We start from the raw sequence: 24,825 nt of genomic DNA on the forward strand, positions 1-24,825 counted from the left end.
CTTTGAGATACAAATCTTTCTGTTAATCTCTATCTAGAAATCATACTGACTTATCTTATTGTTTATAAATGTGTTTTGAGGGAAAAATCAGAGATGATAATATTGTAATATTTATCAAATTTCTTTCTAAGTGTGTTATGTCATAACAATGTTAAAACAAGGTTAAATAATAGTGATGATAAGTTCTTGTCCTGATTGTGACTTGAAGCTGATGCTTTAAAGCATTAAAGCAGTTTTCCAGCTACTAACATGATACTTTGATGTACATATACATTGTGAAATGATTACATCATGCAACATAATTATTACACTCATAACCTCACATAGTTACCTTTGTGTGTGTGGTGAAAGCACTTGAGATCTACTTTCTTAGCAAATTTCAAGAATATAACCCATTATTATTAACTATAGTCACTATGATGTACATTAGATCACTATAATCTCTTCATTTATAACTGATAGTTTATACTCTTTGATCAAAACCTTTTTGTCCCTCTATTCCAGCCTATTGTAACTACCATTCTTATCAATGTTACTATCAGTTCAAATATCAACAAATTTTTTAAAAGATTTGACACATATGTGCGATCAGACAATATTTGTCTTTCTGTGTCTGGCTTATTTCACTTACCATAAGGTCCTCCAGATTCATCAATGTAGTTCTTTTTCTCTTCTTAAAGATTTTTAAAATTTAGTTATTTGAGAGAAAGAGTGAGCAGGGGGAGGGCCAGAGGAAGACGGACAAGCAGGCTCCCCAAGAGCGGGGAGACAGACACCAGGTTCAATCCCAGGATCCTGAGATCATGACCTAAGGGCCACCTGAGATCAAGACCAACTGGGCCACCTAGGCAATGTTTTTAATGGCAGCTCGGCTTTCCTTATTTAAGACTGAATAATATTACATTGTCCATATATATAGCAGAAGTTTAAAATTAAGCAAAAGTGAGAGTTTTCTATTCATGACAGATTTCTGATCTCAAAGTCTCTTAATAGCAACTTTTTTGATCAGTGCTGTGGTTTTGGAGCCTGCGTCTTCCTGATTGTTGAAGACGTAGTGCGTCTATTAGTCCTGACCATAAAATATGGCTTGAAATTCATTGGAATCCACATCTGTCCAACCAGGGACTTTATAAATTATTTAATTCATTGTAATAAAATGTATCCTGATTTAAAACTTGATGGAATGGATTCTGTTCTACATTACTGAATTTTGACCAATTTTGTACTTTCCCCAAAATATATGGACTTAAATTTCTCTCAGTAAAATCTTCTAGTTCTCTGTTGAGCAGTTGTGTACATCATTTTGTAGTCTTATTCTTAATACTGTAATATTTTGTGCCATTTTAAATAATACAATTTTTCAAATTTACCTATTTTTTTGCTAATATTTAGAAATATAAATAGTAACTGTATTTTGTCATCTTCCTGTATTCATTCATAAATTTACTTTTTTCTTTTGGGTTTCCAAAATACACAATCATGACCCCATGATAGTGAGATTTGTTTCTTTCCAATCCTTTCTTTATTTCCAATCCTTCTTTTTTTCCCCAATTCCTTCCTTCCAAATCTTCTTTCCTTCCTTTCTCCCTTATTCCTTCCTCTCTCCATTCCTTCCTCTTTTCTTCCCTCCATTCTTCCTTCACTCCTTGTCCTATTTTTTTTTAATATAATTTTTTATTTTTTATAAACATATATTTTTATCCCCAGGGGTACAGGTCTGTGAATCACCAGGTTTACACACTTCACAGCACTCACCAAAACACATACCCTCCCCAATGTCCATAATACCACCCCCTTCTCCCAAACCCCCTCCCCCAGCAACCCTCAGTTTGTTTTGTGAGATTAAGAGTCACTTATGGTTTGTCTCCCTCCCAATCCCATCTTCTTTCATTTGTCCTCTCTATTTTTAAAAATATTTTATTTATTTATTTGAGAGAGAGAGAGAGCAGGAGCAAGGGGAGAGGCATAGGGATAGGGATAAGTGGACTCCCCATTGAGCAGGGAACCTGATGTGGGCCTCAATCCTAGGACCCCCAGATCATGACCTGAGCTGAAGGCAGACACTTAATGGACTGAGTCACCCTCCCTTTCTTTTTTCCATCTCTCTCTTCCTTCCTTTCTCATATCTTTTGCACAGGTTAACAATTCATCTCAGTGTTGGTACTGGGCAGAGTTGTTTTCTTTTTGTCTTAGGAGAAAGCTTTCAATATTTGTCACTAAGTATAATAACTGATGCAGAAAGTTCCTGTTGACAACTTTATTATATAACATTATATATATGACAATAGAGCATTTTTGTTATACTTTCTTCTTACTAATTAAAAAAATCTAGATAGGTAGGTAGGTAGATAGATAGATAAACTGAAGAGTAAATATATTGCAGATATCTTTTTCAGACAGTGTCTTGCCTATTCACTTTCTTGAGGTATCTTTTGAAGAAGTAAATTTCCTAATGCTCATGAAGTCCAATATATAAAATTTTAATTTATATGTTTATATCCTTAGCAGTTTTTTATGCCCTCTTTAAAAGAAGTCTGTTTATGCCAAATTAAAAAAAAATATTCTTTTACCTATGCCTTATTTTATCTTTTACTGAGTTTACGCTGGAGTAAAAAGAAGTTAAAGTAATTGGACTGTGATTTATTTTTTCTTAGAATTACCAAGTGAATATCCCAGAAGAAACATAAGAAACAAAGTGATCTGGTCCAATCACACTGAACAGGATAACTAATTGTCTTTGTTTGGGTAACTATAATAAATGTACTATAGGCATAGTGGCCTAAACAACAAACATTTATTTCTCACAGTTCTGAAGGCTGCCAAATCCAAGATTAAGGTGCTAACAGTATCAGTGTCTGGTGAGAACCCATTTCTTTGTTCATTAACAAATATCCTCTCATGATGTCCTTACAGGGTGGAAGAGGCTAGGAAGCTTTCTGGAGTCTCTTTTATAAGCACACCAATCCCCTTCATGGGGGGCTCCACCCTCATGACGTAATACCTTCCCAAAGGCCTCACTGACAAATATTAACACATTTGGCATTAGGTTTCAACATATGAATTTCAGGGAAACACAAACACTCAGTATACAACTGTAACCCTTACATAAATGAAATTATGATATTATGATATTTAATAGAGGAAGGTCCCTTTCTTTGGAATGCCATTAGGCATTCCTGGCTATAGGCTGGTTTTAGTAAATTAATACAGAAGGGAGGTATGGACTCATGAGCCAGGATTTTTAAAATATCATGTATTTGGGGGTATTAAATGGAGATATTTTATAAACTATATGCTCTCTATTAAGAGATAATAATCTAAGGACCACAGTCTGATGCACCATTTACTCTGAATCCGAGAGAATGCATGTCTTATCTAAGGAAAAAGTACCTTGGAGGTTGTCCTCAACATCCAGACCTGGATATCAATGTCCATACTTCCTCTGTGTCTCTTGTTTCTCTTTCTTTCTTTCTTTCTTTCTTTCTTTCTTTCTTTCTTTCTTTCTTTCTTTCTTTCTTCCTTTCTTTCTTTCTTTCTTTCTTTTGATTATTAGTAAGTATATCCTGAGTAAGATCTCTTATTTGTATTAGTCTAAATTGAAAATGCAACTCTTTGAATTAGTTCAATGTTTCCTCTCACGTTAAATTTTGTGTGAGCTATGATGTAAGGGCCAACATTCATTTTTTTTTCAAGATAATTACCCTATCAATAAAGCACCAGATATTCAAAAGAACATCTTTTTTTCTGTCACTATTTTGCTGCAGCACATTTGTTATTGTAGTTTAGATGACCATATTTACTACTATTTCCATTAACCTGTATTTCCATCCTTACACCAACACCATATTCCTTTTATTATTGTGAATTCACAGTGAAGCTCCAGCTTTGTTTTCTTCAGGATTATTTTGGCTCTTTGGTGTTCTTTGCAATTCTACATACATTTTAGAATAATCTTCTCAGTCTTCCCAAATGGAAGGAAGGAAGGAAGGAAGGAAGGAAGGAAGGAAGGAAGGAAGAGGGGAAGGGGAAAGGGAAGGGAAGGGAAGGGAAGGGAAGGGAAGGAAAGGAAAGGAAGAAAGAAAGGAGGAAAAGAGGAAAAAAAGAGAGAAAGGAAGATTCTGTGATCCTTACATTTTAACTGAAACTGCACTAAATTTCTAATCAAGATTGGAGATTTATATTTAAACAATACTGTCTTTCATTCATAAATATGATATAACCTTCTATTTGTTTAGATCAATTAATCTCTACAGTGGTTTAAAATTCAAAGTGTGAGTTTTCACATATATAGTGAGACTTCTTGGTATAATATTGATGTTTTACAATATTGTTGTAAGTGACATTTGTTTCTTAATTTATGATTGGGGATATATAGAGAGATAATTAATATGTGTATATTTATTTGTACCAGTGATCTTGCTTTACTTATTTATTAATTCTAATTGTATATCCTTTTGGATTTTCATCTTCCAAAGTCATGTTATCTGTGATGATACTTTTGTATGTCCTGTACCAATCTTTGTACAATTTATTTCTCTATAATATGTACATTTTTCCATTGGCAAAGGCATGTAGTACAATGTTCAACAGAAGTGGCTATAGTGGACATTGCTGCTATAAACATTCAGATTCATGTGCCCCTTCAATCACTATGTTTACCCAAAAGTTTATAGAGGCACTGTCCACAATAGCCAAACTATGGAAAGAACCTAGATGTCCATCAACAGATGAATGGATAAAGAAGATGTGGTGTACACACACACACACACACACACACACACGATGGAATACTATGCAGCCATCAAAAGAAATGAAATCTTGCCATTTGTGATGACATGGATGGAACTAGAGGGTATTATGCTTAGCAAAATAAGTCAATTGGAGAAAGACAACTATCATATAATCTCCCTGATATGAGGAAGTATGGATGCAACATGGGGGGTTTGGGGGGTAGGAAAAGAATAAATGAAACAAGATGAGGTTGGGACAGAGACAAACCATAAGAGACTCTTAATGTCACAAGACAAACTGAGGGGGGCCAGGGGAGGGGGGGTAGGGAGAGGGTGGTGGGGTTATGGACACTGGGGAGGGTATGGCTATGGTGAATGCTGTGAAGTGTGTAAACCTGGCGATTCACAGACCTGTACCCATGGGGCTAATACATTATATGTTTATTTAAAATTTTTATTTTAATTTTTAAAAAAGAAGTGGCCATAGTAACCTTTTTTTAAAATTTATTTTTTATTTTCAGCATAACAGTATTCATTATTTTTGCAACACACCCAGTACTCCATGCAATCCATGCCCTCTATAATACCCACCACCTGGTACCCACCCACCATCCCACCCCCCTCCCCTTCAAAACCCTCAGATTGTTTTGCAGAGTCCATAGTCTTTCATGGTTCACCTCCCCTTCCAATTTCCCCCAACTCCCTTCTCCTCTCTAACTCCCCATGTCCTCCATGCTATTTGTTATGCTCCACAAATAAGTGAAACCATATAATAATTGACTCTCTCTGCTTGACTTATTTCACTCAGCATAATCTCTTCAAGTACCGTCCATGTTGCTATAAAAGTTGGGTATTCGTCCTTTCTGATGGAGGCATAATACTCCATAGTGTATATGGACCAAATCTTCCTTATCCATTCATCCATCGAAGGGCATCTTGGTTCTTTCCACAGTTTGGTGACTGTGGCAATTGCTGCTATAAACATTGGGGTACAGATGGCTCTTCTTTTCACTACATCTGTATCTTTGGGGTAAATACCCAGTAGTGCAATGGCAGGGTCATAGGGAAGCTCTATTTTTAATTTCTTGAGGAATCTCCACACTGTTTTCCAAAGTGGCTGAACCAACTTGCATTCCCACCAACAGTGTAAGAGGGTCCCCCTTTCTCCACAACCTCTCCAACACATGTTGTTTCCTGTCTTGCTAATTTTGGCCATTCTAACTGGTGTAAGGTGATATCTCAGTGTGGTTTTAATTTGAATCTCCCTGATGGCTAGTGATGATGAACATTTTTTCATGTGTCTGATAGCCATTTGTAAGTCTTTATTGGAGAAGTGTCTGTCCATATCTTCTGCCCATTTTTTGATATGACTGTCTGTTTTGTGTGTGTTGAGTTTGAGGAGTTCTTTATAGATCCTGGAGATCAACCTTTTGTCTGTACTGTCATTTGCAAATATCTTCTCCCATTCCGTGGGTTGCCTTTTTGTTTTCTTGACTGTTTCCTTGGCTGTGCAGAAGCTTTTGATTTTGATGAAGTCCCAAAAGTTCATCTTTGCTTTTGTTTCCTTTGCCTTTGGAGACATATCTTGAAAGAAGTTGCTGTGCTGATATCGAAGAGATTATTGCCTATGTACTCCTCTAGGATTCTGATGGATTCCTGTCTCACATTGAGGTCTTTTATCCATTTTGAGTTTATCTTTGTGTACGGTGTAAGAGAATGGTTGAGTTTCATTCTTCTACATATAACTGCCCAGTTTTCCCAGCACCATTTATTGAAGAGACTGTCTTTTTTCCACTGTATATTTTTTCCCGTTTTGTCTAAGATTAATTGACCATAGAGTTGAGGGTCCATATCTGGGCTCTCTACTCTGTTTCACTGATCTATGTGTCTGTTTTTAATGCCAGTACCATGCTGCCTTGTTGATCACAGCTTTGTAGTAAAGCTTGAAATCAGGTAACGTGATGCCCCGTTTTATTTTTGTTTTTCAACATTTCCTTAGCGATTCGGGGTCTCTTCTGATTCCATACAAATTTTAGGATTATTTGCTCCAGCTCTTTGAAGAATACTGGTGGAATTTTGATCGGATTAGCATTAAAATTATAGATGGCTCTAGGCAGTATAGACATTTTAACAATGTTTATTCTTCTGATCCAAGAGCATGGAATGGTCTTCCATCTTTTTGTGTCTTCTTCAATTTCTTTCATGAGTGTTTTGTAGTTCCTCGAGTACAGATCGTTTACCTCTTTGGTTAGGTTGATTCCCAGTTATCTTATGGTTCTTGGTGCTATAGTAAATGGAATAGATTCTCTAATTTCCCTTTCTGTATTTTCATTATTAGTGTATAAGAAAGCCACTGATGTCTGTACATTGACTTTGTATCCTGCCACGTTGCTGAATTGTTGTATGAGTTCTAGTAGTTTGGGGATGGAGTCTTTTGGGTTTTCCATATAAAGAATCATGTCATCGGCAAAAAGAGAGAGTTTGACTTCTTCATTACCAATTTGGATACCTTTTATTTCTCTTTGTTGTCTGATTGCTGTTGCTAGGACTTCAATACTATGTTGAACAAGAGTGGTGAGAGTGGGCATCCTTGTCATGTTCCTTATCTCAACGGGAAGGACGCAAGCTTTTTCCCATTGAGGATGATATTTGCTGTGGGTCTTTCATAGATAGATTTGATAAAGTTCAGGAATGCTCTCTCTATCCCTATACTTTAAAGCATTTTAATCAGGAACGGATGCTGGATTTTGTCAAATGCTTTTTCTGCATCAATTGAGAGGACCATGTGGTTCTTCTCTCTTCTCTTATTAATTTGTTCTATCACATTGATTGATTTGTGAATGTTGAACCATCCTTGTAGCCTAGGGATGAATCCCACCTGGTCATGGTGGATAATCTTTTGAACCTAAAGATACACCCAGACTGAAAGTGAAGGGATGGAGAAGCATCTTTCATGCCAATGGGCCTCAAAAGAAGGCTGGGGTAGTGATTCTCATATCAGATTTTAAACTAAAGACTGTAGTCAGAGATACAGAAGGAAACTACATCATTCTTTAAGGGACCATCCAACAAGATGATCTAACAATCGTAAATATCTATGCCCCCAATATGGGAGCAGCCAATTACATAAGAAAACTGTTAATCAAGATAAAGAGTCATATTGATATGAATACACTAATCGTTGGAGATCTTAACATGCCTCTCTCAGAAACAGATAGATCATCGAAGCAGAAAATCAATAAAGAAACAAGAGCATTGAATGACACTTTGAACCAGATGGACCTCATAGATATATACAAAACATTCCACCCTAAAACAACAGAATACTCATTCTTCTCAAGTGCACATGGAACCTTCTCAAGAACAGACCACATCCTGGGTCACAAATCAGGACTCAACTGATAACAAAAGACTAAGATTATTCCCTGCACATTCTCAGATCACAATACTTTGAAACTGGAGCTCAATCACTAGGAAAAGTTCAGAAGGAACTCAAACACCTGGAAGCTAAAGACCACCTTGCTTAAGAATGCTTGGATCAACCAGGAGATCAAGGAAGAACTGAAACAATTCATGGAAACCAATAACAATGAGGGCACTTCGATCCAAAACCTATGGGATACAGCAAAGTTGGTCCTAAGGGGAAAATACATAGCCATCCAAGCCTCCCTCAAAAAAATTGAAAAATCCAGAACACAGCAGCTGTCTCTACACCTTAAAGAACTGGAGAATCAACAACAAATCAAACCAACTCCACACATAAGAAGGGAAATAATCAAGATTAGAGCTGAGATCGATGAGGTAGAAACCAGAGATACAGTAGAACGTATCAATGAAACTAGAAGCTGGTTTTTTGAAAGAATCAATAAGATCGATAAACCATTGGTGACACTAATCCAAAAGAAAAGAGAAAAAGCTCAAATACATAAAATTATGAATGAAAAGGGAGAGATCAGAACGAACACCAAGGAAGTAGAAACAATCATCAGAAGTTATTATCAACAGTTATATGACAATAAGCTAAGCAACCTAGATGAAATGGATGCATTCCTGGAAAACTATAAACTCCCAAAATTGAACCAGGAAGAAATTGACAACCTGAATAGACCAATATCTAGTAACGAGATTGAAGCGGTGATCAAAAACCTCCCAAAAAACAAGAGCCCAGGACCTGATGGATTCCCTGGGGAATTCTACCAAACTTTCAAAGAAGAAATAATACCCATTCTCCTGAAGCTGTTTCAAAAAATGAAGCAGAAGGAAAACTTCCTGACTCTTTCTATGAAGCCAGCATTACCCTGATCCCTAAACCAGGCAAAGACCCTACCAAAAAGGAGAATTTCAGACCAATATCACTGATGAATATGGATGCTAAGATTCTCAACAAGATCCTAGCAAACAGGATCCAACAGCACATAGTAACCTTTTTTTATTTTCTTCCCAAAACTAGAGGAAAAACATTCAGTATTTTGGTGTTGTACAAATATGGTGTTGTACAAAATATGGTACAAATATGGTGTTGTACAAAAAACTACTTTTACTTTTGTTGAAATACTAATTATAAAATTAAGGAAATTCTATTACATTTCATTTAGTTAGAATTTTCATTGTCAGTTAATATAAAATTCTATATTTTTTCTATCAACTGAGATTATCAATTTTTATTTTCTCCTTTTGCCTGCTAATATGGTGTGCACTGTTTTTCAAATATCAATTCAATTATTATTTAAACTTTCTTATCATTTTCTTAGATAATTTTGATTTTGAAGTTATTCTGGGCTCATAAAATGAGTTGAGAAGTGATCTTTCATTAATATCTTTCTGAAAACTTGGTGTAATATTAGTAATAATCCTTCCTTAAATGTTTAAAATTAACAAATAAATTCATCTGAGTTTACAGCCATCAAAAAGAATGAAATCTTGCCATTTACAAGAACATGAATGGAAATAGAATGTATTATGACAAGCAAAATAAGTCCATTGGAGAGAGACAAATGCTATATGATTTCACTCATATGTATAACTTAAGAAACAAAACAGATGAACATCAAAGGGGGAAAAAGAGACTCTTTAGAGATTCTTATGAGACTCTTAATTATAGAGAAACACCTGAGGGTTGCAGAATGGGAGATGGGTATTAAGTAGGGCATTTGTGATGACCACTTGGTGTCATATGTAAGTGATGAATCACTAAATTCCACTCTTGAAATCAATATTACACACTATATAAATTAAATAAAATGTAAATTAAAAAATTATACAAAAAAACCCATAGGAGTTTAGAACTATCTTAGTGAAACAGTCCTTAATCATGGATTCAACTATTTAAAAAACTATAGGGTTGGGTGCCTGGGTGGCTCAGTGGGTTAAGCCTCTGCCTTTGGCTCGGGTTATGATTTCAGGGTCCTGGGATCACGCCCCACATTGGGCTCTCTGCTCAGCAGGGAGCCTGCTTCCCGCCTCTCCCTGCCTGCCTCTCGCCTACTTGTGATCTCTTTCTCTCTTTAAAATAAATAATAAAAAAACAATCATTAAAAAAAATTTTAGGCAATGCAAATATTTTACATCTCTTTTGTATTGGTTGTAATAAATCATGATTTCCAAGAAATTTTTCCATTTCATCTAAATTTTCAAACTTATGAAAAATGCATACTATCCTTCTATTATCTCTTTAATATATGTAAGATCTACAGTGATGACTTACTTCATTTCTGGTATAGATAACATATATTTTTCATTGATCAGTCCATGTTTGTCATTTAAAAATTTTCTTAAAGGTCCAATACTTGGGCTTGTGAAATTCTTTGACTTTTTACTTGATCAATGCTTTTAAGTACAATTTCCAGCTTTTTACTAGGACTTTGAGAAGAATCTTGACATCACTGAAATTCAATGAGTCTTATTTCTTAATGCATTATTTATTTTTAAAATTTAATTTTGTTTTTTCAGTGTTCTAAGATTAATTGTTTATACATCACACCCAGTGCTCCATGCAATACGTGCCCTCCTTAATACCCACCACCAGGATCACCTATCCCCACACCCCCTCCAAAACCCTCAATTTGTTTCTCAGAGTCCACAGTCTCTCCTGCTTCATCTCCCCCTCCAATTTCCCCTAATTCACTTTTCTTTTCCTTCTCCTAATGTTCTCCATGTTATTCCTTATGCTCCACAAGTAAGTGAAACTATATGATAATTGACTCTCTCTGCTTGACTTATTTCACGCAGCATAATCTCCTCCAGTCCCGTCCATGTTGATACAAAAGTTGGATATTCATCCTTCCTGATGAAGGCATACTATTCCATTGTATATATGGACCATATCTTCTTTATCTGTTCGTCTGTAGATGGGCAACTTGGCTCTTTCCGCAGTTCGGTGACTGTAGCCATTGCTGCTATGAACATTGGGGTACAGATGATCCTTCTTTTCACTACATATGTATCTTTGTGGCAAATACAGAGTAGTGCAATTGGAGGGTCATAGAGTAGCTCTATTTTTAATTTTTTGAGGAATCTCCACACTGTTTTCCAAAGTGGCTGCACCAACTTACATTCCCACCAACAGTGTAAGAGCCTTACCTTTTCCCCACATCCTCTCCAACACTTGATGTTTACTGTTTGTCAATTTTGGCCATTCTGATTGGTGTAAGCTGGTATCTCAATGTGGTTTTGATTTGAATCTCCCTGATGGCTGATGACAATGAACATTTTTCATGTGTCTGTTAGCCATATGTATATCTTCTTTGGAGAAACATCTGTTCATGTCTTCTGCCCTTTTTTGGGTGTGATTATCTGTTTTTTGAGTGTTGAGTTTAAGGAGTTCTTTATAGATCTTGGATATCAGCTCTTTGTCTGTAGTGTCATTTGCGAATATCTTCTCCCATTCTGTGGATTGCCACTTTGTTTTGTTGACTGCTTCCTTTGCTGTGCAGAAGCTTTTAATGTTGATGAAATCCCAAAAGTTCATTTTTCTTTTTGTTTTCTTTGCCTTTGGAGACCTGTCTTGAAAGAAGTTGCTGTGGCCAATATCACAGAGGTTACTGCCTGTGTTCTCCTCTAGGATCTTAATAGATTCCTGCCTCACGTTGAGGTCTCTTATCTGCTTCAAGTTTATCTTTGTGTATGGTCTAAGAGAATGGCCGTGTTTCATTCTTCTATACATATCTGTCCAATTTTCCCAGCATCATTTATTGAAGAGACTTTTTTCCGCTGTATATATTTTTCTGCCTTGTCGAAGATTATTTGACAACAGAGGTACTCTCTGCTGGTCTATGTGTCTGTTTTTGTGCCAGTACCATGCTGTCTTGGTGATCATAGCTTTGTAGTAAAGCTTGAAATCAGGTAATGCCCTCGGTTTTGTTTTTCCTTTCCAACATTTCCTTAGAAGTTCGGGATCTTTTCTTCTTCCATACAAATTTTAGGATTATTTCTTTCAGCACTTCGAAAAATGCCGCTGGAATTTTGATTGGGATGGCATTGAAAATATAGATAATTCTGGGAAGTATAGACATTTTAACAATATTTATTCTTCCAATTCATGAGCATGGAATGCTTTTCCATCTTTTTGTGTCTTCAATTTCTTTCATGAGTGTTCAGTAGTTCCTCGAGCACAGATCCTTCACCTTTTTGGTTAGGTTTATTCCCAGGTATCCTATGGTTCTTTAACACATTACTTATTTTCTGATCCTCAAACACTGAAACACCATATATATTTTAGCTCCTTTTTCTTCTTCCCTATTTTTTTTTAAATATTTTATTTATTTGTTTGACAGACAGAGATCACAAGTAGTCAGAGAGGCAGGCAGGGAGAGAGAGGAGGAAGCAGCTCTCTGCAGAGCAGAGAGCCTGATGCGGGGCTTGATCCCAGGACCCTGGGATCAGGACCTGGGTGGAAGACAGAGGCTTTACTCCACAGAGCCACCCAGGTGCCCCACTTCTTCCCTATTTTTAAAGATATTACTGTTATATATTTAAATTATATGTAAATTTTAAGCTTCAGAAGATATCATCATTATCATTATTAATAATATTATATAGTATAATAATAATACCATTGTAGCAGTAGGTCAACATTCATTTAAATCATGTACATTTCTTCTTTGACCTGACCATGGCTTATTTCCTTTCAGATACTTTCTGTATCTCCATCTACAAATATTTGCCTTGTACTTCAAGTGTTTTTTTTTTTTTTTTTTGAATAGTTGTTTTGGCACAAATGTAACAATTAAAGTCTATTCATATGAAAATATGTTTATTTCAATTTGTGTTTTAAAGAATTCCTAAGTATAAATTTCTAAGTTGGAAGTTACTAATAACAGCAATTTAAAATTATATTTCAGTGTTTTGTAACTTCTCTTAAAAGTAATATAATTTTTGGATAAAGTTAAGAGTGACCAAATTAGAAGTTATTGCTAAAACAACCTATCATAGGAGTTTTACTACTATGGAATTTTAATTCATTTAGTTATATTTATGTCACACTTTCCAAATTCTTTACAAACATGGATTTGGCATTTTTTTTTCTTTTTATTATCCTACTTTTTGTGCAATGGACAATAGCAACTACGTTATGTTTGAAAGCAGACATTCTAGTTTATTTTGTAAGTTTTGTTTTCATTGCATTATTCATTTCATTCATTTCATTTCAATGAATATCATTGAATTGATATTCATTAGCATTCATTTCATTCAATAGGCATATTTAGCCATATTCTAGCTATAAAAGGTAAATAGCATAGTCTCAAGATGCTAGAGAAATGATAAGTAGGACAAAGGTGGCTACTCATTAAACATAGTAAATGGTTGTATTAATTTAATATATAACCTTCCCAATACTGATTCCTTAGTAAGGTTAAAACTTTAAAAAAAATTACTAACATAGACATTTTGAACACTAGATTGAATTAGAAAATTTCTATTTTAGGACAATTTTCTTATATTAGTCTAAATTGATACCAATTATTCTCTAACAGCTGTAAGAAATAACTACACATCTAATATTTATGTAGGGCATGCCCTAAAACCATAATTACTATCACATATGTTATCTGCCTGATTAGTATTTATTTTTATTGAAATAATAGACATACAATATTATATTAGTTTCATGTGTACATTGTGCCTTGACATTTATATACACTGAAAATGATCACCATAAGTCTAGTTACCATCTGTCACTATACAAAGTCAATACAACATTATCATCTATAATCCCCTTTGCTGTACATTACATTCCCTTGACTTATTTTATAACTGTAATTTTGTACTCCTTGATCCTCCTCACCCATTTCATCCACCTACAAACCCCTTCTCCTCTGGCAACTATGTTTTTCTCTGAATCTTTTAGCTTGGTTTTGATTGTTTTTTGTTTGTTTGCTCATTCATTCTATATTTTAGATTCCATATATAGGTGAAATCATACAGTACTTGTCTTTCTCTGTCTGGCTTATTTCACTTAGCATAATATCCTCCAAGTACATGTTGTTGTTACAAATGGGAGGATCTTGTTTTTTATGGCTGAATGGTATCCTGTGTTATGCATATAAATTCATGTGTGTATATATATATATATACGCACACACTATATATATCATTATCTATGTTATATATTATATATTGTGTTATTATATATTGATATCTGTGTGATACATATAAATTCATATATATACACAGTATATTTGTATATGTTCAATATATATACACAACATATATGCATAATATGTTGTGTATATATATGAATTTATACGTATATTATATAGAATATATATAAGTACAAATATATTAGTGCCAAATAGTACATTTATAGGTAGTAACTATGTTCACTGTGAAACATACACATATGTATTTGAAATACCAGCTGATAAATACTACAAAATAAAACTAAATGAAGCTTGATGTAGTTGTAGTAAAATATCCTTTGCCATAATTACAGATATATAATTATGGCTCTCAATTACAGATAGTATATATCTATAACACAGTTATTAATTTTGTCATTTTAGTTTCCTCAAATCCTTTTTCCTCAAATTGCTTTTACGTTATGGAATGGAAAATATTTTAGAATCTATGCATACTTAATTTTTATATACACTTTTTTCAAAGTTGGAGTCTTTTACCTTCTGTGCTGACGAGAAAACTGTTAACTACATATATTTTGACTTTTGGGGAAACAAACTATACTGAAGTGAATCATATGCTAAAGCAGTAAGATTTCTTTTCTAAAAAGTTCTTAAAATATAAATTAACTATTGCCATTTGTAATCCATTCTTATCCTCTTCTCAGTTATCTTCCTTATTTTAGAGGAATTTACTTTTATACTGTAATCATTTGATTAATAAAATGCTGTTTTAATAAAAATGTCTACTATGTGTTAAGTCTGTGATAGAAAAAAGAAAAAATTTTCACTCTCGTTAAGGATTCCAATACAGAATGAAAGAATTAACACTGATTTTAATTTTCCATTTAAGAATATTTGTTATTGAATCATCTAGTTTTGTGTTGCACTTGAAAAAGTAGAGTTAAATGTATAATTTTTATCACTATTACACATTGCTATTTATTTTCATCAAAGTTGAAATTAGCACAAACTATGTAGAAAACAAACCTTTCAAGTTATAATTGGCCTAATCACAAATCCATTTATCTTCAAATATAAAAATAGACAATTTTCTCCAATATATAAAAGTAATACTAATGAATTAAAACTATGAATTTTAGAGTAAGAAAAATATAATTGAAGATTAAAAACTAACATCTTAATCAGCATTATTTCTTTAACTAAATGAAGGGTAATTTAAAATTAATTTCCGTTCTTTAATTAACTAGTCAGGAATATGTTTGATTAATGTAATTGTTTCTGAACTGGTAATTTTGTACTTAAAAGTGGAATGTTGATTTTTTAAAGTTATATCAACTTTAAAATATAAAGAGGCTTATTTGGGCTATTTAGTAATGGCATGGTCTAACTAAAAATGATCCAAATAGCTTGTTTTAAGACTATTCATGTCACTTGTTTGTTTTATTTTTAAACTTAATTACAAATTTAAATGTTATTTTTACTTGTATTGTCTGTTATTCTCCACCTACATCCAGCACTCTGAATGCATGAACTTAGTTCATTGTGCTTATTGCTGTATCTTATAACATTTCCTGACATGGTATATATTAAATTATTTTTTTATGGAGGTAAAGAAGAAAGAAAGGAAGGAAGGAAGGTAGGAAGGAAAGAAGGAACGGAATAAGGATGGGAGAATTCTATTACTAGCAAGGATGAAGGAATAAATGTCACTAAAATCCTTAATATTAAGGCCAGAAAATTATAAATGTAAAGAACGTTACATTATTGGAAAATATATAGTTAAGAGCATAGCAGGAATCCAAGTTATTAAGCCAAAGAGTTGATCTTAGTTGATAACATGGAACTTCAAGATTAAAAAAAATCAGGGATACAAATTCAGAAGGTGAAAACCAAAGAGTTAGCAATCCTGAAAAAGTATTGTATGTACCAACCAAAGCACTGATGTATACAAAGATTTGGGAATTCCAATAGCCAAGCAACATCCAAGAATTGGGTTCTTATCTTGTACTATACTATTCAACCAGGTTCTTACCAAACTATCTTATATATGACCTTGACATTTTTTTATTCCTTATGACTTTAAATTGACCTTTATATCTAATTTTCTAAAATTCCTTTCATTTTGATCTTCTAATTTCCTCCAAGAACATACTTCTAATTCTCCCTCCTGTTGCATTATGCTACACCGATGCATATGCAAACACACACACACTCTTCAAATGGTTCTTTCCATTGGACATTTTCTTTGCAAAAAGTTGGATTTTACCCAACAAACTTACATTGTTTACCCACTCAGTATCATGCAAGGTGGAAATGAAAATGATGATTAATTTCTCTCTCTCTCTCTCTCTCTCTTTTTTTTTTTTTTTTTTTTTTTTTTGGAAAGATTTTACTTATTTGAGAGAGAAACAGAGATAGCCAGAGAAAACAGGAGCTGGAAGGACAGGGAGAAGCAGACTCCGCTATGAGCAAGGGAGCCTGACAAGTGGACATGGGGCTTGATCCGAGGATTCTGGGATCATGATCAGAGCCAAAGGCAGAAGCTTAACTGACTGAACCACCCAGGTACCCTTTAATTTTATTTTTTTTTAAAAAACAATGTTATTTCCAGCTAAGTAGTACATTGTGAAAATATTTTAATAAACATGCATATTCAAGCCATAGAAATTTGCTCTACCAAAAAACCTGTACTTCTCTACTTATACTTTTCCTGGGATTCTTACTTAATTTTAAATAAAAACAAAAATTATGCTTGTACTAAAGAAATGGTACAAGTCAAAATAGAAATGTTAATCTGTAACATTCATTATTTAGTTACTTTGTGTTTCTAATTATTTCCAAGTGGTTTCAAGCAGTAGTCACATACAAAGCAAAAACATGTGGGGTGCGTGGGTCGCTCAGGGGTTAAGCCTCTGCCTTCAGCTTGGGTCATGATTCCAGGGTCCTGGGATAGACCTCACATTGGGCTCTCTGCTTGGTGGGGAGCCTGCTTCCCCCTCTCTCTGCCTGCCTCTCTGTCTCTCTGTGGAAGGCAGAGGCTTAACCCACAAAGCCAACCAGGCATCCCTGGGTTTACTTAATTTTTTTTTTTTATTTTTTCAGCGTAATAGTATTCATTATTTTTGCACCACACCCAGTGCTCTATGCAATCCATGCCCTCTATAATACCCACCACTTGGTTCCCCCAACCTCCCACCCCCTCCCCTTCAATACCCTCAGATTATTTTTCAGAGTCCATAGTCTCTCATGGTTCACCTCCCCTTCCAATTTCCCTCAACTCCCTTCTCCTCTTCATCTCCCCTTGTCCTCCATGCTATTTGTTCTGCTCCACAAATAAGTGAAACCATATGATAATTGACTCTCTCTGCTTGACTTATTTCACTTAGCATAATCTCTTCCAGTCCCATCCATGTTGCTACAAAAGTTGGGTATTTATCCTTTCTGATGGAGGCGTAATACTCCATAGTGTATATGAACCACATCTTCCTTATCCATTCGTCCATTGAAGGGCATCTTGGTTCTTTCCACAGTTTGGTGACTGTGGCCATTGCTGCTATAAACATTGGGGTACAGATGGCCCTTCTTTTCACTACATCTGTATCTTTGGGGTAAATACCCAGTATATTTACTTAATTTCTAAGAAAAGATTCACTTGTAGCAGAATGACATATTTTTGACAACTGAGTTTGTATTTCAAATTGCAGTTAAAATTTCATTTAACACACTTTGACTCAGTCACTTCACATATACTCTGTGTTCATGTTTGATTTTTTCTTCCTTATTTATATTTATTTTTGTTAACTTTATCCTTATTCCTTTTTTGGTTATATTTAGATATTTTTTCAGCATTTGCTTTGATTTCATTTTTCTCTATTTTGTCTAAAATTTACTAACTTATGCATTTCTATATCTTTTCATATGCCACTGATTTGGAATATATACTTCTTGTTTTTATTTTGCCAGCATTTATTTTCCTTTCATTTTATGGAAATAAACACCATTTTTCCTTATTCTTTATTCTTTCTTTTTTTTTTTTTTTTTTAATAAGCTCTATGCCCAACATGGCAAGAAACAACAAATGTTGTAGAGGATGTGGAGAAAGGGGAACCCTCTTAACACTGTTGGTGGGAATGAAGTTAGAAACACTTTGGAAAACAATGTGAAGATTTCTCAAAAAATTAAAAACAGAGCTACTCTGTGACCCAGCAATTGCACAACTGAGTATTTACCCAAAAGATACAGACGTAGTGAAAAGAAGAACGATCTTTACCCCAATGTTCAGAGCAGCAACATCCACAATAGCTAAACTGTGGAAAGAGCTGGGATGCCTTTCAACAGATGAATGGATAAGAAGATGTTGTCCATATATACAATGGAATATTATTCAGCCATCAGAAAGGATGAATATTCAACTTTTGCATCAACATGGATGGGACTAGAGGAGATTATGTTGAGTGAAATAAGTTAAGCAGAGAAAGTCAATTAGTATAAATTTTCACTTACTTGTGGAGCATAAGAAATAACATGGAGGATATTAGGAGAAGGAAGGGAAAAGTAAAGGGAGGGGAATTGGAGGGAAAGATGAAAAATGAGAGACTGTGGACTCCAAAACAAACTGAGATTTTTAGAGGAGAGAGGATGGGGGGATGGATGAACCTTGGGTGGGTATTAGAAAGGCACATATTGCATGGAGCACTGAGTGTTATTTGTAAACAATGAATCTTGGAACACTGCATCAAAAACTAATGATGTACTGAATGGTGACTAACATAACATAATAAAAAATTAATTAATTAATTAATAAGCTCCATGCCTGACATGGGGGTTGAACTCACAACCTTGAGATCAAGAGTCACATGCTATACTGACTGAGCCAACGAGGCACCCCTAAACACCAATTTTTCTAATTAAAAACGGAACAGCATCTATCCAGGGACTTATCCAGACTAGCGATTAAGTACAGTTGCTAGAATTTATTGAGTATTCAATATGTATCATAGTCTGTTACAGTATTAATTCAACTGACCTTGAAAGAAATCTTACAAAAAGGGTTCCTGCTATATTCTTATGTTGTAGATGTTGTAACTGAAACACAGAACAAGTGAGCATTTTAAAGATAATTTTATATCTTTCCTTTTAAGGATGAATTGCACATAAGATATAATACAAAACACTGGCCAAAGTCTGTCTGAATTTATACCACTAGCGTTCTGTTCTAGCCACAGACATTTTTATTTTTGCTATTTCTAGCAAATACCTTGATCATTTTTGCCCTAGATACTTTGCATGTATCTGTTTAGAAAGTTTGTACCAGGTTTGTTTTTGTTTTTCATAGACGGCTCCTCTTCATTAGAGAATTCTTCCTGTTTGTCTAAGAACAAGTAAGTCTGTTTCACTTACAAGAGACAGTGTGATGATGTGATTAAATCTGTTTAGTGGCAGACTGCCAGATCTGAAAACTAATTATGCAGTTTAGTAACATCAAAATCTTAACGCAGTAATCTAACTTTTGTTTTTCATTTTCTAAAAACTGTAGTTAATACCTAAATACAACTGATCAGAATATTTTAAAGATTAGGTTCAGTAAAGCACTTAGAAGATGGCTTGGCACAAAGGAATCACTCATAAAATTTTATCAAGATGCATTTTGTATTCAAGATGTATATTCTTAAAAAATGATGCATATTCTTTACTGTGTAAAATGTCTTCTCCCATTTTTCTCTATATCTAAAGGAAAATAAAGGAAGTAGAGGATTCTAGAGATTTGAAGTCTATGTTCAGTTGTATTGAAGAACAGTTTTCCTCTATAAAATGGAATATAAATATTTCTAGTTTCCTAATCCATTAGGTTATTATTAAACTAAAATTATACTATTTATAAATCTCATTGTTTTTAAATAAGAGGAGAAATAGAGGCATGAAATAATTAGACACCACATTTTCTTTAGCCTTAAATATATTTAATGGAAATCCAATATTTTATGGTTATTTTATTTTGCATGTTTTACTTGTCCAGTTACTAATAAACAAAACAACATAATAGGCTGAAAATATTTCAAAGACTCTTTTACCTCTTTGACATTTAATATGCAGGTTACTAAATGGCTTAGGATGTAACTAATTGTCCCTTCCAAAACTCCTAAAGTGGGTTGTGATATCTGTGAACAACAGATTATACTACACATGAGAATTTTACATCTATAACTTCAGTCACATCTTCAATTAATTTGAAGTTATGCAAGTTGTATATACTTTCATGGGAGGGGAAATTTTCATGAAGGATTACGATATATTGATGTCCTCTCTCCACTACTTCCTTAGGGATTTCCAGGTTGTAACTGCTTTTTTTTTTTTTTTTTAAGATTTTTATTTATTTATTTTACAGAGTGAGACAGTGAGAGAGGGAACACAAGCAGGGGGGGAAGCAGAGGGAGAAGCGGGCTTCCCCTAGAGGAGGGAGCCTGATGCGGGGCTGATCCCAGGACCCCGGGATCATGACCTGAGCCAAAGACAGACACTTAACTGACTGAGCCATCGAGGTACCCCCACTGTTTTTGTTTGTTCACTTTTTTTAACTAGAAGTCAATTATACAATATTGTCCTTTGTAACTCAATTATTTAAAAATTTCTGCAGATGTTTTAGTTTTATAAGCGTTCCACAATAATTCCTTCAAATATAAAGCAATTAAGTCTTATAAATTACTTATTTTCAATAGCCTAATAAATAGATCAAATTGTTTGAACAGTGATTATAACAAGTAATTATGTAATGAGAATTTGGTAAGTAATTATCATAGTCTAACTCGCATACAATTTTACACATCAAGTACATATTGCCAAGTAAAAACATATTCTTCATAAATTCATTGTTTAAAGAGTCATTGCTCCTTTACTTTTAGTCATTAAAAAGATAACATGGAGGACATTAGGAAAAGGAAAGGAAGAGTGAATTGGGGAAAATCAGAAGGGGAGATGAACCATGACAGACTGTGGACTCTGAGAAACAAATGGAGGGTTTTGGAAGGGAGGAGTGTGAGGGGTTGGGTAAAATTAGTGGTGGGTATTAAGGAGGGCACATATTTCATGGAGCACTGGGTGTGGTGCATAAGCAATGAATTTTGGAACACTGAAAAAATAAAATAAAATTTTAAAAAATAACAAAAAGAAAAAAATAGATAAAAACAATAAGTTATCCGAAACATTAAAATTCAAACGTTAAATGGTTATGTTTCTGTAAAATGCATTTTAAAAACTAGAAATACTTCCAAACCATTGACGAAGGCATACATCTCATTTCACAGTAGCTATAGAGTTTTTATTGGCTATAAATATGACAAGAAGCTAATAAAGATAAGACATACAATGTAACAAAGAAGTGGATTCATAAAGCATTTAGTTACAGGCATGTACTCATATTTGAATAGAGTTTGCTTATCCACATGCATTGTAAAAATAAATACAGAAGACAGATTGAGGCTCAAGATTAATTAAGGACTTCACATGGCAATGAAAATATTCTTAATGGACAACACAACCCATAATTTTTCATGAAAGAATATGTTGTAAAAGACCTCAATACCAAAAACACAGTGCATACAAACATGCTAACTGCTGCAGATAAAACAAAACAAAATAAAACATCTTGGGACACCTGGATGACTCAGTTGATTGAATGTCTTCAGCTCAGGTCCTGAACCCATGGTCCTGGACTGAGTCAGGTATAGGGCTCCTTGCTAAGAGGGGAGCTTGCTTCTCCCTCTGCCTGCTGGAGCACTCCCCCTGCTTATGCTCTCTCTCTCTCAGACAAATAAATAAAATCTTAAAAAAAAAAAAAACCCACTATTTTAATGTTGGAGAATTTAAAAATCTAGTACAGTGATAAGACAAATCCATAGATAAGCATAAATTATACTAGAATATATGCTTGATTATGAAAATTTAGGAAAAGTAAAATATACCATAGCTGTTCATACATCAAAGTGAAAAAAAAAAAAAACATTTTGAGAAATGAAAAAAGTTCTTTGGGGAGGTGGTAGTTTAGACAGGCACTTAAGTAAGAAGATAATTTATATAGGGAAATCTTTACAAGGAAATGCCTTTTAGAAAATGAACCCAAAATATGATCATATGTATAAAGTATGTTGAAAAATAAATAACTGTTCAGAGGTATATGTGTATATAGGTCATGATAGATGAGAGCAAAATGTGGGATGAGACTATGTTGTAGAAAATCACTGTTCTAAGATTAGAAATTTTGACTAAAATAACTGGTGGTGGTTATTCATTATATGTGTAGTAGATCAAAGAAACACACTTGGAACTGTCTCAAAGTAATGAATCTCACAATGCGATAAATGAAAATGGAGATGGGGGAAGAGGCAAGAGCAGTTAGCAAATCCAGCCCACTAACAAGATAATGCAGTGAGAATGGGAAGGAATGGATAGATTTAAAATGCAGCACAGGTTATGTTGTGATGGGCACTAGGTGTTGTATGTAAGTGGTGAAACACAAAACTCTACTACTGAAACTAAAATTACATTGTATGTTGACTAACTGGAATTTAAATAAAATCTTAAAAAAATAAAAATAAAATGCAGTGCGGGTTAGATATTTTAAGAGTGCATACCTGGGTAAAACTGGAGGTAAGTGAGAAATGAGAATTAATTTTTTAGTATAGTTGCTTAAAGCAATTATAGTACAGTCATGGAATCTGAAAATTCAGGAGTTACTTGCATTAATTTTTTTAAAGGGATTAAATTTAATTCAAAATATACTTAGCTTTACTCTCTGGTAGAAGATTATAGAGGCAACGGTCAAGATCATGGTTAAAGGAAGTTAGAGATAGCAATGTGGAAGAAAAACAAGAGACAGGTGGTTGACATCTAGTCCTCTAACTAATCTCAATGTGTTCTGTGATAAGCGTCAAGAAGAACAGTTGAGATAGCAGCCTGACACAATGCACTACAACTGTAATTCAAGATATGCTTTACTTTATTTTCCAAGTCTAAGAACCCACCCATGAAGCCGGGATAGTAAGAGTGGGTGAGTTTAATGATTATTTACACTGACAATGATGACAGTGGAGAAATGCTAGGTAATAACTCTATGCAAGAATTTAACAAGGATGGAGCATTCAAAGGTAAAACTGGGGAAAGAAATTTCCTTTTGGTACTTATGATACATGTACCATTCTCCCCTTCTGCAATATTATCTACTTCCTTTGTGTTTCTCACTAGCTCCATGAGATGACTGTCAAATTTCTACTTCTAATCCAACTTATTCCTCAATTCCAAACATGCATTTTCTACTAAATCAGAGGCATTGCTGTTATATCAACAGTGATGCAAATTATTAGTAGGTTGATGAAGAGCTGAGGAGGTGCAGACATTTAGAATTGGCTGGTGGAATAATTAGTGTATTAAAAATGTACAGCTTTTTGATGACTTTATCTCCAAGTAATGGAGAGAAACAAAATGAATGAAATGCAGTAATAAGCTTGTCTTAACTGTATCTCAGAAAAAAATAAAATGTAACAAAATGAAATCTAAGCAATTACAGGCCTATACCAAAAGCAGGGAAAAAATACAAAGATGGAGTGCAAAAAATATTGAGCTAAACAGTAGAATCCAGAAGCTCAATTAGAAAATGAATCTATTTTTCTACATAATTGTGAACTTTGTGATGTCGTATCGATTATACATACTTAGGGAAAATACTAGGAAGAAACTTGAAGGCAACAAAATTGTCTAAGATGACATTCTACTTCCTGTATAGTAACAACATGATAACAGGGAAATCCAAAATTATTGTAATCCAGGAAAGACATGCTATTTGCAACTGCCAAATCCAGGTGTTGGCTGTGATCTACGAAGGAGTAAGAGTAGAAACAAAGTAAAGTGGTGATTCTACCATTATTATTTCCCCCTAATTTCTATCACCACTGTATTGTTGGTACTTGAGCAAGTCCACCTCTTTTCCCCCCTAAGTGCCTCTGTGCCTGCTATTTCCATTTACCTGATAGGTCATTGGTCCTATGATGATCTCCATGATCACCATTTTCATCAGTTAAGTCTCAGCCTAAATTAAATCTATTGAGACTGTCTCTGACCACATTTTTTTTAAGATTGCATATGATGTGTCTAATATTCTTAATAAAACTTGACATTTCTTATAAAAATATAGTTATTTATTATTGATTTATCTTCTTTCCCTACTCACACCTTCTCACTAACTAAAATATAAGCCCTATAATAGCACAAAGCTTACGTGATTTATTATTGTACCTCTAAAAACTGTCAGAAGATCAGGGATTTTATTTGCTTTATTCAGTGTTGAATTCCTCTGTTCATGGATAAGCGTTTGGCATTGGAAACACTTGATAAATATAATTTGAATGAATGACTAACTAGAATAATGATAATATTTATAAGTATATATTAAATGAGTGTATGAACCTCCTTGAATGTCTAAACATAGAAAAGGAAGGCGAAAAATTATAGAGGAGGAGTTATCAGAG

Source organism: Mustela nivalis (assembly GCF_964662115.1).
Source record: "Mustela nivalis genome assembly, chromosome: 15".
NCBI lineage: Eukaryota > Metazoa > Chordata > Mammalia > Carnivora > Mustelidae > Mustela > Mustela nivalis.